Below are 7,023 nucleotides of genomic sequence, written 5' to 3'. Positions count from 1 at the left end.
GGCATGCCGAGCTAAAAGAAAATTAAATTTCAATGGTTTCTTTTCTTTGAAGGACCAAGATGTTCTTTCACACTTGGAATCCGGGTTACAAGATAAATCCATCAAATCAATGGAAACAACTTAAGAAATAGACAGAGCGATACTTCATTCATATACACACAGTTTGCACTGTGGCAAAACTAGAGTTATATTTTTAAAAATTAGAATTTTTTGAAATTTTAGAGATAGTAAAGACTTTGTTCTGCTTATACTCCCTTTGGTTTACCAAACCAAACTCACTCTTTAATGGGCGTTTCTAACATTGAGTGCTAATAACAGCAGCTTTTTTAAATTCTTATTTTTCCCAGCTCAAAGACCCAGGGAAGAGGTCATCATGAGGTCAAGTCTAATCTACCTACAGATGTGGCAGGATTAACTATGGATGTTAAAGCCAGACATTGCCAGCAGAATCACATCTCTTCACCCACAGGTGAGTTTTTACAAGTAAATTTGTACAAGTTTTTACAAGTAATGACAAGTAAAGTAATTCCTATCTTGGGTTCCTTACTTTGAATTTTTGAACCAAATCATATATATCGATTGGACCATGTTCAATTCTATGAGCTTTAGAAGACGCAGCCTATAGCTGAAGAGAAATAGATACAACACCAATATCTTACACTCTCTGAAGTACAACTGAGAGCCCCTGGAGTGAGAAGTTTTCAAGGCAAGAAAAAGTCATCCTTCATTTGAACAGAAAGAGTAGAGGCTATTCAAAGATTCAACTTTAAATTGTTAACATGACTTGTTAGAATGTGATGGAGCAAGCATAATACCTTCTAAGTTTCATGATTTTTCTCCAGAATACTGAGATGGATAACCTTGAAGTCCAGCTTCCCCATACATGTCGTTAATCAGTGATAAAATTAATTTCCCTGTAAAATAATTACCATAAAATTGTTACAAATATATCATAGTCTCTGACTAAAAGGAAACAAAGCAAATTGGGCAGTTGAAAGCAGTGTAATAAATTCCACACAAGGATCTTATAGCAGCATTATGTATAATAGTGTAACTGGATGTAATCCCTTTAGTATCAAAGAAGATATAAACAGATCATGGTATGCCTATGCTTTGGAATACCTCTAAAACTTTTAAAAAGGTAAGTTAGTATGATGTGCACTGATAAGGAGAGAGGTCTATGATATATGGTTTGGGAAACGGCAAATTGAAAAACGATGTAGTTATGCAATTTATGTTTAAAAAAAACTTTGTGTATTTACAAGTTCATAGGAAATTTCCAGAAGAATAAGCCACAACCTCTTAACAATAGTTCCTTCTGAGTAGGAGAGTGAGTTTTCAGGGAAGGGGATGAAAGGGGAATGTTTCACTTTACTCTACATAGATCAGTGCAATTTGACTTTTTTTACAGTGTGTACTTGTTTCATAATTAGAAAAATGAGTGATGTGACCATTTGGTGCAGGGCAACAGTATTATGTTCGCCAGTCTCTGTTCTTTATGTTACTGCACAGCATGGACTGTAGGAGAAAGCCCAGAGGAGCAATGAAGACAAAGAAGACATGACTCCTGCAAAAAGTCAGTGGAGTATTTCTACATAACAAACCTTCCAGGTGACTGACAGTAAGTATCTTCCACTGCTCCAGCTCTGGCAATGAACCTAGAACCTGCCCAGGGTAAGCCGGAGGACCATGCCCGCTAGTCCACTCCCTGCCTGGAGCCTGTTTGTGCAGGGCGACTGCCATCAAGCAGACAATGGACTCAGGGTGGGACGTGTGCCTTTGGGGAGGCTGGCAGAGAGGCATAAAGTGGAACACCAGCTAAGTGCTCACACCTGAGAGGTGGAGCTCCAGGTGGAGACACAAAATATACCAAGAAACTGTGTGAAGTGAAGGAAGCTACTCCATCTCTTTGAGCTTCGGTGTCCCCCCTGTAATGTGTGGATCACAGGTCTACTTCACAGAGCTGTTGGGAAAGATACATAAAAGTTCCTGTGACAGCAAGTGTCCACATTATTAACAAACTCATATCCGACTTCAAAATAATCGATGAAAAGAATAATGCTAATGAGACCAAAGACGGGATGCTCAACATTGTAAGCAGCCCCAGCAGCATGAGATTGAGAGGAGCTCCGAGAAAGCAGGGTTCTTCACAGCTCCACTGGAGACGATGAACACGGGCTACACCAGGATAAGTCGCTGTTGTACAGTAACTTGTGTAGTGAGGGTGTGTCCCTAAAGACACTGTGAAATCCAGTTACACACAGTGGCTCCTAGGAAACAACTACAAAGCAATCAACTCAGCAGATAGGAATGGGAAGGGGGTGAGCATAGGAGGGTCAGAGCCACAAAATCTGACAGAAGACACTGACACACGAGCGCTCAGCTCTGTCAACAGCTGCTGTGGTTGCACCAGGAGCACAGTGGTCACTGCAGCCACACCCCAACAGCAGTTGCATCGGAGCACACAGACCCCGAGACTTTCCTCTTCATTAATCCTTGTTTCAAAATGAAGAATATCCTCATGTTACAATGTCTCCTTCCAACCCTTGTGGACAAGTGTCATCAGAACCCCCTGAAGAGGTCACAGGCCAGAGTAGGATGGAACACTAGGGGTGGGGGAGTGGCATTGCACCTGACCACAAGGACTATCACCCGGGTCTATTGAACACGAGAGAAGAGCCCGAGGATGTAGTCTAACGAGAATTCCCCGTCTTGACACATTCAGAGACACTGCAGAGTCTCTCGTCCGTTCTTTAAAAAAATGTTAAAGAATTCATGTCATTAATTTATAACGAGGCAAATTCTTCACATAGTGACAGGGTCCAGTTTCCATGACCAGCTTATTCAGTTGTTTTGATAATATCCCACATTCAAGAATTAAAAATGTAACCTATTGGGATGTCTAATATAAACAAGGACTTTTTTTCATGGAGATCAACACCCAAAGTTTTAGGGAGGACGTGAATCGTGAAAGCTGCTAAACATTCCTCCACAGGTTTCAATAAGACTTTTAAGTTAATTTACCAATCTCAGGAAAAGAGAACTTTTCAATTCAAATTTTTTTTCTGCCTTCAAAAGTACAGTACAACCAAGAGAATGAGCATAAAAAATTAACAAGAAGGTCTTGCTTGCATTTCATCTTTTGCAAATAATCAGGATATTTTATGCTCTGTTCCTTTCACTACTCTAATCAATTTTTAAAGAATACGGTACATCTGACTATCCCTGGGCGTGTTTATCCTGGAACCTTGCCGGAATCCAAAGCAGAGATGTTAAAACTGACGGTTTTCAAGTGCTGCCCAGGTGCTGTCTACCACGAAAATGCCTCTCCCAAAGCCGGACCACCGGTCTCTTCTTGAGGGATCAGAGTCATCACTCATGTCCCTGAGAGACTGGCCACTCAGGCCTGAGCTGAGATTAGGTGATCAATCTAAAGGGCAAAATCCTTAAGCTATTCTCATCCTAACGATGCTGTTTTGGAGGCCTCTTTACTGGGATGTGTTAGTGAAAATAGCCTACTAGATACTTGCCTGGGAATTGTGTTGTTCTACTCTGCCCATAGCAGATCCTGGGGAATCCCATGATTAACCCCAAGGATTCCTCAACTTCCACATCTGTGAAAAAGGCAAGCAACAGCCAATGTCACCACCTTGCAAAACTCCAAAATTGTGCTTCCAAGAGGGACAACAAGGGCGAATTTCTCCCAAAAGCTGATGAAATGATGGCACTTTGGCTGGAGAAGACAGAGGGCAGCAGGCAAAGTGGAAAGTTTCTGGGATGTCAAACCAGTTCCCATAAGCAGTTTAGAGAAGCACCTGGCCCTGGACTAGGTAGGAGGCTGTGAAAAGACCCACAGGTACACAGGGGGGAGGAGGAATCAAGCAAAGGAGGGGGGCGGTGGGGAAGAGGCGCCAGTCTGGGCTTCAATTTTGGACAAAAGCAGTTGCATGCTGCAGGCCCGAGGCTTCCCATGCAGCTGCCACACCCTCCTAACTCCCTGGTCCCTTTCGTCCTGTCACATCTCTCTGGGAATCAGTCCACATGGAGCGGGTGCAGGACCTGAGTCCTGAGTCAATGGTTTGGCCCTCGGCCAAGCTCACACCGCCCTGCTCCTTCCCCCAGGGCCAGGCACCGCCCCGTGCCCTGAGCATCCTAGGAATTCTTGTCCTGCAACCCTACAGGTTGCCAGCTGGGAGCGGTTAAGAGAGAAAAGCTCCCAGCATGCACAGCTCATGGCCCCAACTCTTGCTTTGTCCTTCGACCCATGGGCCCCACCCCTCTGCTTCTCCATCCCACCCTCTTCCCCACTTCTTCTCTATACCACGCCCAATCTCCATGCCCTGCCCACCCCTCAGAGTATGTGCAGTGTGGTTGGGCTGCATCCCTTGAGGCCGGTACTCAGGTAGGGGTGGGGCTCACCAGCCTGGCTATTGCTGAGGTTGCTTGCAGCCCTTGTCGAAGCCCCCTGGCCAGTATTTGAAATGTAAATTCAATATCTAAAATGGAAATATCAGGTGCCTGGGATCCTGGAATTTACCTTTTCAATGCCACCTGTCCTACCATGCCCCCTATCTCTCCAGGCTGCCATAATCCTCCCTCTGGACCCCGTGGTCAGGGTCGCTGCAGAGATCCTCCCTTTGGACCCAATCTGCCTGAATGGCCCATACCTTGGTCAGGAGTCTTTGAAGGACTGCCCTGAGCCATGTCATAAAAAGGAGAAAACATCACATTGGACAGCCCCAATTCCTGCATTATACAGACAGGAAACACAGGTGCACTGGTAAGTGACCCCTAAGCCACTTCAGGGGAACACAAGCATGCCCCTACTCCCACGCTGCACACAGGCTGGTTCACTGGACTTCCTTATCCCAGTGTGGACCTCTTGGCCTTGTTAACATAGGCAACAACACCGAAACTTCCCATTGGTCCTTCCCACAATGTTAGGCAAGTTTGTGCAGGAAGGTAATATGCAATTTCTGCTCTACTATGGGGCTGGCTCCTTGGGAACTAGTTTTAATATCCCTGTTTAAATATACCTGCAGAATCACAAAATAATTAAGCAAAATAATTTGTTGCTGTGGAGGGTTAGGATGATAATTCTCTGAAGTCGTTTTTCCATTTAGCTTTTCTGATTGATTCTAAATACTACAGCACCACACGCTTCTCAGACTGGTGGATGCACAGCTCCACTTCTTTCAGGGAGAACGCACAACAGCAGACTATCCATGGCCTGAATTTCTGGGGCATCGGTATTACTACAAGATTTGGAAGAAGCAAAGTTAGGTCATTTCCAAGGTAAGGAATTAAAAACTTAACACTAAGATGAGGTGGGACAGTCATAAGCCATTAATAATTGTCAATAATCTGTGCCTGAAATGTCAGACTTTCTCTGAGAAAGAACTTTGACACCCTATTTCCCATTGTTTTAAATAGGAAAAATTAGAAGGCATAGCAAATCTATTGAAAAACTCTACCAATTTCCTAAGTCACAATATGGCACCTAGACATAAGTTACGAACATCGTGTGCTCCTCATTTTGTTCCTCATTCAACCCAGTCCCACAGGTCTTGAGTGCATGCTGTGAACACGGCACTGTGCCAGGTGTCGAGGCCTTGGTGAGCATCGTGGTGGGGTTGGACCTTGCTGGAGAAAGATGACATCATAAAATCTCAAATCCATGCCACTTAAAAAACTGAGGCAAAAATGGAAAGGCCCAAGGGGCCACGCAAGGTTGAGGGCATTAATAGATACTTGGGAGTATTAAAATCCATCTGATGGTGTCATGAGTGAATGTGTTCCACTTTAACACAAAACACTGCTGTTATTCTGAGATATTGAGTTAGTATCTTTGTGCAAATATGCAGGATTTAAAATGTTTATTGACATATAACATGCCTACAACAATATATGCAGAAGTCATCCACGAAAATCACAAAGAATTATTACAAAGTGAACACACTTGTATGACCAAGAACTAGCACCAGCTTCACTCAGGCCCCGACAAGCGCTTCCTCCCTATTTCCTCCCCAAAGGTAACTGATATCTTACCAGCGAACACTGTATGTCAAGTTTGTCTTCTTATACAAGTGTTTTATTACAGAACAATTTAAATATACTAAATAAACAAATAGCACAGTAGGCCCGTCTCCCAGCTTCAGCAACTACTAATCATCTGCCATTTTTGTTTCATCCACACTCCATCCCATTCCCACCTCACTTTATTATTCTTTTAAGCCTTTGTGCGTGTGTGGTGAGTAAGATGTATGCACACTGAAAGGCACAAATCTCAACCGTACAGTTTTGGCAAATAAACATGCCCATACAACTTTCATCCCTTTAAGAATAGGATATTTCCATCACCCCCAGAAAACTCCTTCCTGTTCCTTCCCAGGCAATTTTTCCCTTCTCCCGATGCAACCCCTGTTCTGGTTTTTTCAGGTTCATCTTGGCTGAAATCATCCTATGTGTGTTGTTTTCTGTCCAGCTTGCCTGCCTCAGCATGACGTTGATGACTCTCTCTCAGCATGTGTGTGTCAGCGTTTGCTCCTCGGCACGGCTGAGGACGTTCTGCTCTGTGGATGCCCCAAAGTGCGCTCAGCTTCCTCCTGGGGACGTGCAGGTCATCTCCTGGGAACAGTCTTGTAAAAACGTTTTTTGGCATGCTGTTTAATTCCTTTATTAGCACTTAAGTGACAAACCTTTGCATTTTTTGGGTGGTCCAGATTACAATATGCATCTTTAAGATATCACATCCTACCTAGACTTAATAGTTCACCAGTTTAATCAATGTAAAGTATGGAAGCCTTGCTACAGAACAGTTCCATTTACCTCTGTCTGTCCTTTGAGTTATTGCTGTCATAAATTTTACATCTACTCATGTTATAAATCCCACAATACAGTATTATAATTTTTGCTTTAGATAGTCATAGGTATTTTAATGAAATAAGAGGGGCCAGCCCCGTGGCTTAGCGGTTAAGTGCATGCACTCCACTGCTCGTGGCCTAGGTTCGGATCCCTGTCGCA

General features: G+C 43.7%; 1 long non-coding RNA gene across 1 annotated transcript; it reads left to right on the top strand.

Annotated features, from left to right (window-relative positions):
* The first annotated feature begins 393 nt into the window (after positions 1 to 393).
* On the top strand, positions 394 to 6,487 carry LOC131403670 (uncharacterized). The gene is made up of 3 exons (XR_009219464.1): positions 394 to 469; positions 1,513 to 1,611; positions 6,439 to 6,487. It is a non-coding gene; the product is annotated as an uncharacterized LOC131403670 (long non-coding RNA).
* Positions 6,488 to 7,023: the final 536 nt, after the last annotated feature.

Source organism: Diceros bicornis, unplaced genomic scaffold, assembly GCF_020826845.1.
Source record: "Diceros bicornis minor isolate mBicDic1 unplaced genomic scaffold, mDicBic1.mat.cur scaffold_77_ctg1, whole genome shotgun sequence".
Classification (NCBI taxonomy): Eukaryota; Metazoa; Chordata; class Mammalia; order Perissodactyla; family Rhinocerotidae; genus Diceros; species Diceros bicornis.
Note: the sequence above shows the minus strand (reverse complement) of the source record. Positions and strands in the feature narration are given on the sequence as shown.